This window comes from Apteryx mantelli, chromosome 17 (genome assembly GCF_036417845.1).
Source record: "Apteryx mantelli isolate bAptMan1 chromosome 17, bAptMan1.hap1, whole genome shotgun sequence".
Classification (NCBI taxonomy): domain Eukaryota; kingdom Metazoa; phylum Chordata; class Aves; order Apterygiformes; family Apterygidae; genus Apteryx; species Apteryx mantelli.
In genome coordinates this window covers 7,157,529-7,169,307 of record NC_089994.1, presented here as the reverse complement: position 1 = coordinate 7,169,307, position 11,779 = coordinate 7,157,529, and the positions used below count along the sequence as shown (strand labels likewise).

Sequence of the window (11,779 nt, the reverse complement as noted above, 5' to 3'; positions counted from 1 at the left end):
CGGAGCCGCCGAGGGGGCGCGGGCGGGCGGCGGGCGGCGCTCCCGCAGCGCGGCGGGCGGGCGGGCAGCGCCCGGGGGGGGGGGGGAGCCCGGCGGACCGGGGGCAGCGCCCGGGGGGGGGGGGGGGAGCCCGGCGGGCCGGGGACAGCGCCCGGGGTGGGGGGGAGCCCGGCGGACCGGGGGCAGCGCTCCGGGGGGTGGGGGGGAGCCCGGCGGGCCGGGGGCAGCGCTCCGGGGGGGGGAGCTCGCCGGGGCGGGGGCAGCGCTCCGGGGGGTGGGGGGGAGCCCGGCGGGCCGGGGACAGCGCCCGGGGGGGGGGGGAGCCCGGCGGGCCGGGGACAGCGCTCCGGGGGGGGGGGGGAGCCCGGCGGGCCGGGGGCAGCGCCCGGGGGGGGGGGGGAGCCCGGTGGACCGGGGGCAGCGCCCGGGGGGGGGGGGGCCGCCGGGCCGGGGTGCAGCACCGCTGCTCGCTGCGGCACGGCGCTGCCCTCGGGCGCTGCCACCCCCCGAAGCAGCGCTGCCCCCGGCTCAGCGGGCGGGCGGGCGGGGGGGCCCGGCCCCGAGGCTCCCGCAGCCGCTGCTGTGCCCCAGGGAGGTGCCCGGTGCCCCGGAGCAGGCAGGGTGCTGCGCTGCGCTGTGGGGCGAGCACGCCAGCACGATGCCGTGCGCCATGGCCCAGCTGGGCACCTGCCTGGGGTGCTCGGTCTACTCGAGCGGGACCACAGATGGATCCTGGCACGATGGGTCAGCACCCAAAGGCCTTATCGTTATGAACGAGAGGATTCAAAGCCTCGATCCCAAGCCCAGATTTCCCAAGGTTCAGGAGAAGAGGGTCAGTGGTCAGTGGTCAGCCTCTACCTGTCCAAGCGAGTGCGCAGGGAAGCTTTGGTCCAGCCTTTGAAATAGGCATAGAGGTTCGTTAGGGCACAACATAAAATGATATAAACATAAAGGAGTTTGTATCTACAAAGCAGATTACTTAACTTCTTTGTAGTCAAACACGGCTATTTATTTTAAGGGGCGATAGGTGGGCTATAATAACCATGTTCCCTTTAAAAACAGTAACAGGTAATGGTGTCACGTCGGACATGTTCCCAATGAGGAAAGGAGCCAGCCCCTTCTTGCTCATCCTCAGACGGTGCTTGTGCCTCGCTGCCAGACTCGGATACCTCAGCAGTTTATGTACCCAGAAAGATGAAGGTGTGATTATAGCATAATAAGCTTACTCATGCTGGCTCTGCTCTGCTGGCACACGCACAGCACTTACTATGGGATGACACAGTCTTCGGTGCAACAACCAAAGTGCAACTTCTCTCCGCAGCGTGGGGTCTGGCTCTGGCCTGTGCTGCTGTGCCTTCACTGCCGCAGTCGCACGCGCTGGTGAGATGAGAGCCGCCACAGAAAGCGGGTTGTGCTGCAGTGCCGGCGTCAGCGTGCGCTGCGTCCCCTCCGTCCGTCCTCAGGATGGCAAAGGGGGAGGCTGGTCCCTCTGCCCTCCTCCTGCTTTGGACACTTGGCAGGAGCTGCCGTGGTGGCTGAAGGCTGCTGTTGAGGGGCTTTGCGGTGGGGACATTTGTCTAGCAGCAGTTGCCCCCTCATACATGCAGTGTTGCAGAATACGCAGTGAATACTGCACGTACTGCCTACATACTGCAGCTATGCTGTTTCGGCTCCGAATTACAGCTGAGGTACCTTTTTTTTTTTTTTATCCCCCAGAATATGCTGCTCCTGTTTGATACCATCAAAGCCAAACCGCAGCCCAGAGGCCGTATGGCTGGGTGAGCAAGAGCCCCAGCTTTCGCTACTGCAGCTGCATTGCTGGAGAAGCCATGGATGCTAAAGGGACCCTTCTGCCAGGAAGCCCAGAGGTAGCAGGAGGCTGAAATGAGAATTTCCCAATACCTCTGTCCTGGGGAAGTGCCTTCTTCAGGATGTAATGCTGCTTCTGGAGAAGCTGCCGTTTCTGGAGTCAAGGCCGGCACCGCTGTGAGGAAGTTCACACTGATAGATTCCTGCCTAGCCTCGACTAACGCTGCCGCAAGCTCTTTGAAGTCTTTTGAGCTGTTTCTGAGGACTGTAGTGATATCGCTGTCAACAGGTGGGTTGTAGTCCCTTGTCTCAGTCAACTGAGCACTGCAGACTTCGGAGCAGATGCCTTGTTCCGGGAGGGGACTCGCTTGTGCAGGTGTGTGATTCATCGCTTTGGAGAGCACGGCAGGGATCAGGGCAAGAAACAGCTTGACGAGGGGAGGCAATAACAGCGCAGGCAGGGGCCGTGCTACAGAACAGAGCAACAAAGAAATGGCAGCAGTTGAGACAATTATGACCTGGGACAGAGCGAGAGCACGAACCGGAAAGCGGGTTGTTCATCATACCCGTATTTGAGTTTTGGCTGGGAAAGAACCCTCGATATTTGGAGAGTCTGGCATGCATCCTCCCCACAAATTCATTTTTGAGGTTCTTCATGTATCTCCGTTAATGGACAAATTAATCTTGGGATCGCCGTGGCTGCGTAGCATCCACTGCATTTTAAAGAGCCGGCTATTCTGGAGGCAAACACCGAGGAACGCCAGCGGCCAGTTGCAGCGAGCGAGCAGCACATAACTCCAGCCCTGCTGAGCTGTGAGATGCACACGAACATCTCTCCAGCGGGAGAAGGGCTTCTGCTCCAGCTGGCAGCACAAAAGAGGACAGGCCAGAATCATCAAGACATGAAGATTATATTATGTAACGTGCATGCTCACTGCTTCCCGAGACTGAGCTCAGTCAAAACTATCTGTGTAATTCAGTCCGAGGCTCAGCCAGAGGGGAGCTGCATTTCCTTCCCCAAACCCAGGACACCTTGGAGGTAGCGAATAGCCTGGGGCTACTGGAGGAGGGGTGTATCTCATCCCGGTGGCAATTGCAAATACGGCACTGCCTGCAAGTGTGAAATCCTGTCTGCTCTTAGAAGCATATCAGGTAGCATGGATGTGCACAAAAGCATGAGCATTTTGGGGGGAAGGGTTCAGCAGATTTATTTTTGCCCTCATTTCTGTAGAGACAATTAAAAAAAAATAGAGTATTGTTCAAACAAAACAAGGGTTGCACTGTCTGCCCTGAACACAGAAGAGTGTATCTCAGTTAAAGAGAGCTGCCCAGAAAAGGAGCTGTTTGAGAATGAATGAGAAATGCCCACAGGAAAACTGTAAATCTCCAGAAAGCTGCTGACGGCGAGGGCCAGAGGGGCTGCGATGTTTTGTGGCAGTTCTCTTGGCACTGCAGTTTCTTAGTCTTTGTTCTCTTTCACTTGCACTTGCAAGAATACCATTTTCTAGAGCAGGTACAGTATCATACGGCACAATGTGCCAAGGTACACTAAAATCAAAGCTGGGCTGGCCTGAGAACCAGGATGCTAATTGGGAACCTGTCCCAGAACTGAAGATGGACTGTGTAGCCCTCATTTACGGCCTTTCCTGTCCTTTTATTATCTCTCCACCTCTGTTAAAGGGCTGCAGAAACATGGCCTGCTTCAATGGTCATAACGATGCCAAGTATTGGTCTTCTGGCAAATTGTATTTGGCCAGGCACGTGTTCGCCCCCAGAGAAAGCAAACGCATTGACAGCTGGAGATCCTGTCTGCTTGAAGACTTGGTACTGCTCTTCAGGCTTTGCTCCACGGGAGAGGAATAATCCTGACAGCATTACAAAGGCATTACTGTTCCGGCTGTAATCCCTGCGCTCAAATCCACCCTGCTTACCCGCAGCCCGAGCACGCGGGGAGAGCTGCCCGTTGTAATGTCAGGAGGAGCCTGGTGGAAGGACTGGAGGTTACCGTTTTCTGCAGTCCAAGAGCTTGGAGGGGGAAAGGCCACAAAGCGATCCTGCCATATGCTTGTGGGAATGGGAAAGGAGGATGAGCAGCAAGGGAACGGAAGTTACCGGTCCACAAGAGGAAAGGACGGACTACAGGAAACAGGCTGTTGGAGAAACTCGAGATGACCGAGAAAGATAAGGTGGAGGGGAAAATGTGTAGGGAAAAGGGCGAAGCTCACTATACATTGTATAATGAAAACACGGGACTCATCAGAAACAGGACCAGGCTGTGCCCCCCTGGGGGGGGGGGCAGGAAAAAGGTAGGAGCAATCGTCAGTAGGGAGGGGGGAAGGTTTGCAGAGGGAAGCAACAAACCTTTTTGCTGCGATGCTGTGTGAGGGCACAGACCTCTGCCTGATTTTAGCCCCACGTTGTCTACACGGGAGAGGCCAGTCAGAGCAGGAGACCATGCTGAGATGATGCCCCAACCCTTCCTTAGCTCATTAAACCAAGTAACGTGAAAGAAGGTGCAAGGGAAACCTGCCCAAAAGGACCGATGCGGCTGAGCTCCCTGAGCTGGCCTGTGAGGGCTAACTTCAGCCAGGCACCGGGGAAGAAACCCAACCTTCCCTATTCCAGGTTCGTAAAAAAGTCAACAATTTTTCTAGACTTACTCCTCACCCTACCTCCTCTTCTCTTTCCCTTTTTGAGTTGCGTAGTCTTCCAGTTCACACAGCTGTGAATGCAATTAAGTCGGTATAGCTGGCTCAGCTTTGCAATTTCGTGGGCTCCCAAACGTAACCTCTTTTGTATCCGACATCTCTGCTGTGAAACTATGACGGACTTCAGACTCCCACCTATGTAGAAGGCACCGCTGTGCACGTGCAGGTAAAGCACAGGGCAGGCTGGAGGCATACCAAGGTGGAGACCTCTGAGTATTGGTGTTAGGAAAAAAAAACTCTGAAAATCATTGAAGCAAGACTGACATGGTGGTGACGGTGGTGCCACTCTGTGTCTGACACAGTCTCAAGGCACAAAATGATAATGTGAAGGAATGCTCCGTTAGGTGGCTTCTCTTTGGCTTAACTTGAGACCAGCAACTCGTATAAGAAGGAAAAAATTAAATTACTTCATAACTTTCTGCTTTCAGGTGACCTGAGCTCTCCTAGATGAATCTTCTTTTTGTGAGCCTATGCAGATGTTTTGCAGTCCCAATAAACTAAGTATGTGACAGAGCGATCTCCAGATTTCTGACGTGTGACCCGGACCACAGGATTACGGCCTCTTTCAGCGAGACAGGTGGACGCTTCAGCCGAAGTAAAAGGATCCCTGATTGTCAGGTAAAGAGCCTGCATTTTTCTTGCTGATCAGGAACATATTTAATCTTTGCCAAATAGGGGGGAAAAAAACTGGCTACTTATCAACTACCAAAATAATTAGTTTGAGGGAGAGGGAGGGGAAGATGGCAGCAGTGAAGGCCGGATACTTGAGGTCTGGGCTGGAAGCAAAGGTCTGTTTGGGGGCAAGACCAAAGAAATTGTTATTGCTCCCTTGTTGCCTAGAAGCCTGGTCTCTGGCCAGTCTACTTCTGGCAGAGAAAACCTCTTGTATTTGTTACAGGAAAGAGCTTCTTTCAGATGGGAAGTGTATTAAGGTAAGTCAAGATGATGGCAGACCAATCCTCACCTCGCTGTATTCTGCCGCTCCTGTGCTGCCTGCAAAATCAGGATAAAAGTAGTTGCTACTTTTCATCCTTCGACCTTTCACTACCACCAACTGCAGCATGAGTTACCATCATGAGACGACTCAGTTACACAACATAAACTCAGTTATACAACAAACAGCTCTGAGTATGAAATAAATACAGCGAGTTCCAATTCACCGGGGAGCGGCTAGAGTGAATCACTCATTATCTCCAGGGCAGCTGTTCTCTCTCTGTTTCAAATATTTCATTTAATGAACACTGATAATGGTAACATAACCAGCAAGGTTCTGGTGGAAGACAGCTCTATGGAGAGACGCGGTTTGGCACATCTGGCCTGTAACCAGAAAGGAAGACGTATGAGTTGCAAAACATGGCCAGGTTCCAGTTAGCAGCCAATAGTCTCTTTCAAATGAAAAATTATAGCCCTAATACTGACACAAGGGAAGAGGGTCGTGGACGTGCGGCCAGGGGAGGATAAACATCGTGTTTCCGTAGCCGAGCTGACTCAAAACTCCAGTGAACGCATGCCTGCCGCACTGCTGAGCTGAGCCGCCAGCAAAGGGAGGGGGCAGCACGCTGCTGCCAGCGTCGCTGGTGCAAGAAACTTAACAAAGGCACCAAGGATTCATAATCTACGAGATCTGTTTTTTTGTTTTTGTTTTTTTGCAAGAATTTAATAAAAGTCCTGATGTCCAGAATAAATAAATAAGCTTCACAAATAATGAATACGCCTGGGTAGTTACATTCTGCCCAACTTACCCCATGCAATTTCAGATAAAGTCATTCATCAATTCTACAAATAAGTGAATTGCAAAATGCTTTTTATGTCCCATTTCAGAGGGATGCTACATTTTGGTAGTTGATCTAAAAACATCTCATTAGTAAAATTATCAAGTGGTATTGAGTAATGTAGCTTTTTAGTAATTTCCACTAAATCTTATTAAATACCTAGAGAAGCATTTCCATTTCATCCTTAGTAAAGGTGACACTTCCTAAAGGATCAAATTAACTCATATAGAATGAGTAGTTTTATCTAAGGCATTACAAATCATTTAACTTTTAGATGGAAATACAATGAAGGACCATTTTTCAGCTCGGAAGATTAGACAGAAGGGCCCAAAGTCAGTGCAACGGCAAAAATCCGCTTCCCAGTTTGCAGGGAGGCAGCATACGCTGGTGTCTACGCAGGGAGCTGGGTGTCAAAATGGGGGCTAATGACCGCTCTGATTGCCTGGGATTTTGTTTGAGTCACTGCTTAATTCTGACATCTTCCCTCACCAGGAAGAGTACCTACAGGGGGGTACGTTTTATTGCCCCATGCCAAGTGGAGGTAGTAACACCTGCTTTCCAAAGTCATTCCGAAGCCTTTGGATTTAAGATTTTCCATGCAGATACGAAGTAGAGAGCATTGTGGGCTTTTAAAGATCTGTTAAGGCAGCGGACGTGGAAGCTGGAGAACACAGGTATCCTTTGTTTCTGCATGTGGCTTCTAAATGTAAACTGCAGGCGCACGTGCTGGTATGTTCTTTATCCCTTTTCAAGGGAGATTTAAGGAGAGGCTCACACTTGCCATCGGAAGCTCAGGTTCACATCTCTCCTTCATCTGCTTATTAATAACGTGTAAGTCCATTAAACCTGTTTGTTTCCTGCATCCGTTCACCAGGGAGGCTCAAGGTTTACTCTCCGGGCTTCATTCAGCCTGAACATTATGTGTCCGAGCTGAATCAGTCTCCTGAAGAAAACCTCCTTAAGACAAACGAACACCAAGGTTCACACTCTAAACATGCCAGTTTGTTAGTTTTAAAGATCACTTCTAGTCTTTACTAAAATACACAAACATTGGGAAAAGCTGGCAGCTGCCTGAAATAACCGAAGCAGTATAAGAGGAAGGAGGATGATCATCTGCAACGAGTTATAATCCAAGAAGCATGTTTCACAACGGCTTATTACGGATCAGCACAAATGCCTCTGCCTTCTCTCTCTCCTCACTGCCTTTGCGGGATAGCTGCAGCGCCGTCCGGTCCCAGCTTCCAGCTTCTCCCATCTATTATTTCCCAACTCTTAGTTTCCTGGTCCACGCTCTGCCCCCAGCTCAAACAACCTAATACATAATAGGATTTCACCAGCACCGGCACTTTGTGAACTGTCTTAACTCTATTTCCTATGGCTTCTTCCACTTTCCCGGTGATTTAGATCTGCCTAAAAAGGCTCCTAGAAGATGTGAGACTTTGCTAACTACATCACTTAAATCTGTACGTGACAGCAAGTCATACTCTTCCTAATAATGCCAGATGTTTAAAAATATACATTGAGCTTAAACATTTGAAGTATATTGTAAATTTTTAATGTTTTTGTGTCATTAGAGGTACAAAGACTAATGACAGACCAGGCAGATCAGAGAGGGCACTTTCTCCTGCCACCCTAGCTCTGAAGGACTCAAGCGTGGATAAGGATGTTATGTAAGACAGGCTTTTGGATATCCCTGAAGTGCTTTACAATTAAGATGGAATATTAATAAAAGACTTAAACTGAAAACCTCCAGCTATTAGAAGGATTAGGACTTTGCACGGGGCTAAGGCAATGCAAAAAGTCAAAGCCATCTTCCTGGCTGTGATCAAAGGCAGAAAAGGATCTGGCGAAAACAGCATGCTGGAAGGACGGGAGAAGATCCACAGAATCGCAAGTAATAATAATAATAATAATAATAATAATAATAATAAAAACTTCTGCAGAAATTGTGATCTACAGCAGCTAAAGATACTTGGGGTGGAGCCTAGAGCCTCTCTGACAGCAGGTCTCACCGCAAACCGGGGAAAAGCATCCGCTCATTTACAACCCTGCGGCCGTACTGGCTTTCCGGGGAAGAGCGTGTGAGAAGCGAATTTGCACTCAGGGTATCTGTCATTCGGCTGCGACCTCAGCTCTCCACGTCTCTGCACTGGCAGAGAGGAATTAGCCCCAAAACTCACAGGCTCAGTGCTACGTAAATGAACTGGGTTTTATTAGATTTATTTTCTGCAGATTGATCTTTTTTTTTCAGAAACGTTCTCTCCAAGGAAGTGCCCCAAAGGGTATTTCCTCTAAGAGCCCGGGCCATTTCCCCGCCAGGCTCATGGGAACAATTACTCTGATGGCCTCCATTCTGCTCTACAGAAATATCATTTGGTTATACACTGTAATCAGGCAAATAGCGCTGCTGATGATTGCATTTCGAATATACTTCTTACTTAGGGAGTAGCCTCCTTTTGGGAAACTCGGGGACTGCCCCCCTCTGCAACAGCGAGCCCTGCCCGCAGCGTGCTCCAGCCACGCGCCCGGCAGCAAACAGGAGGACAATCAGAAGGCAGCTTTAATTTTCTTAATACTTAATTTTGGTGCACTTGAAAAGCGTTGAGAAACTGTAAGCTATGAGATGTTGCACTCCAGGTAAAACTGAAGTGTGAAAGATGGTTTTTTAGGTGAATATGAAAAAGGAAAGTGAAACTGAAGAAAAGCACGTGGCTGGCTGATTCCTACCTTTTCAAAGGTTACTAAGGGATCTCTCCTAGTCTCCCTCTCGAGATTTTGGCTGCAAATTTGAATTATGGCCTGGCCTCTTTTTAGGGAACTGGTTCCCCCCCAAATTTTCAAGACTGATCGAAGGTCAAAGAGCCAATCTGTGGCAATCATCCAGTCCAGAGGTAGGTGCAAGCAGATACAGACACAATGAAAACACAAAATGCAAAAAGAAAGAGACCCGAGCAAGGAGATCTGAGACAGAAAGGCATATTAAGCTCAAACACAAAATCATGTAAAATCACATACACACTATGACAACCCGGACGGACCAAGAAAATCCACCGCGTATGGGAGGAGATGCAAGAAATGTCACGGATCGGATGGCTTTGCAAATTTTGCAAGCAGCAGCAGCACTGACAAGCTAATTGCGTTGCCAGCTCAGGTAGGCTGTTCACAGCAGGAAAGCTCAGTGCCACAGTGATAAATGAATATGCTATCAGCTGGAAAGGAAACAAAACATTTAAGTTGGACAATGGCACGCGAGTCAGCATGATGCTAGAAACTGTCCTAGTGCAATAAAAAAAATAGAGAGTGAAGGGTATTCAGGTACAATTTAGAGATTATACTGATGAACTGGTTATCCTTAAAGGATTATACAGACTGGACCTCTGAGTAAATAGGAGAGCGAAAAACATCTAAGGGTAGAGGCAAAAAGTATTATTTACTGTGCCAAAGGCAGGGCAAGTGCTGGCCTTGAGCAAGTGGTGGCACACATGGGAAGGTTATTAGAATATGAAAATTAAAGAAAAGTTTGATAATGATTTTCCAACTGAAAGAACGCAGTCACGTGTCCCCCTTTTCCATGGTGGAAAGGTTCACCGTGCTCAGAATCGCCAGCTACCGTCAAAAGACAGCAAGTGAAAGGAGAGAAAATGGCAGAATCCTTTCCTGGGGTATTGCCACTGCATTCTGCCACTATAGGTAACTTTGGCCTCCGTTATCCCCAATCCAACAATGGGGCGGAAAACAGTATTAAAATAAGTGTTATTGTCTAAGAACTATAACTATAGTCAAATGCTGTTAAAAAAAAGTTACAGTCATATGCTAATATGTATTTAGCATTAGATAATTTGATCTGTAGCAAGTTAATCCAACGGGTGTCCAGCTGGATTCACAACGCAAATGGAGCACTGGGGACTTGGGAAAACATTCAATCAGAATATTAATAAATGCTATTATTATCATTCATCATTACAACACAAGTAATCCAGAACACTGACTGCAAGAACAGAGTATACAACCCCACAGCTTTACAAATATTTCCATCTGCTTCCTTGCTGTGGTGACGAAGCACAGGGTTAATGAATCAGTTACTTCTACAGCAAAATCTCCACGTTTTCCAGCCGAAAGACTAGGTGGAAATTTAAGAGCTCCTTTTTCACTCACACCCAGGTCAATGTCTTACTGAGCCTTTGGGAAATGGCACCTAGGAGTCATTTCTTACAATTCAAAGATATTTAAAAAGGGACTTGCCTATATCATTGGTGTAATAATTAGCAGAAGCTTTCAGGCTAGACAGTATCCGCTGCTCCATAAATTAGCTTCCTCCTCTACCAAACAGACTTACGTGATTTTATTAGCAACGTTGCAAAGTTCATTAACACTTCAATTTACTGTCCCCATCTCAAAAGTTTGGGGATTATTGTCAAGGGTGAGATAAATATACAATTACAAGCAAGAATACACTAACTAGATAAAGTAAATCATTCCTGAAATGTTATTAATGTATTTACAACTAAACCGTCAGGATAAAATTTATGTATAATTTTGACTTTATAATGTAAGGTCATAGTCTCTGATGCAACAAATTAGAAAACCACACTAATAAAATAGGGCTTCTCGTCTGTAGACAGTGTACTTAACCAAAGGAAAACTGAGAATCAGAATACCTGTAATGAAAACAAGGTGAAGTTAAAGAACCTGGGAATTTGCAAAAATAAGAAGAGACATATAAAGTGGAACAAAATAACAGACAATATCTTGGAGTCCCCTGGATCCACGGGCGTTATGAACATGACGCAATACACATTTACGTTGCAAATCCATAGTTATAAAGGGGTGTTCACAGGAGGCTGTGGACATACAAGGTTGTCCTTGAAGACAGACACGCAGTGAGGACGAACAGCCAATGCATTTCCAGCTCCAGGAGCAAGAGTTTTTCTTTTGCCTGAGCAAGTGTCAGCTTGGTAACAGTTAGAATAAACTGAAACAACTTAATCTGGACATGGTATCCCCGAGTGAGCTTATCACACCCTTAACAACAGTAGTTTTGTACATCGAGAGACATCTCCAAGTCCAAGCAACACTGTAAATCCTTCAGAGATTAATGCCAATTTTTAGCGTGCTCATTTTAAGTATTCAAAGCCATGTATCATAGAACTATTGCTTTGTTAATTTTTATTCGGATGACGTTTTGGCTTGGATAGAAGGATGAGGCATTGGGCATTTAAATAGTTTAGCTTCCCAGAGATAGGAACTCTGCGGAAGAAGTGCAGCAGCACAAACACCTGGTGGCTAAGCAAGGGAGATTCTGCCTGATTACCGAGCATTATGCAAGCAGGGCCCTTGCACTGCTCCCTACAGTGATTTCTGCTGGTAGGAGAGCCTGGAAATTGTAATAAAAAGCAACACTTCTCCATTAGAATAACAGTATCGTGAACCGTACACATGTTCAAACAAGACGTCTGTGGTAAAGGCTGCTGATTGCACGGACAAGGCTTC

The 11,779-nt window shown here is 48.1% G+C and overlaps 1 long non-coding RNA gene across 1 annotated transcript in view; it reads right to left on the bottom strand.

Moving 5' to 3' along the window:
- Nucleotides 1-1,005: 1,005 nt before the first annotated feature.
- The window catches only part of LOC136993549 (uncharacterized), a 28,091-nt gene continuing 17,317 nt past the window's right edge, over nucleotides 1,006-11,779 (bottom strand). The window contains exon 3 of the long non-coding RNA XR_010885910.1: nucleotides 1,006-2,278. This is a non-coding gene — a long non-coding RNA (uncharacterized lncRNA). The remainder of the gene's footprint in view (nucleotides 2,279-11,779) is intronic.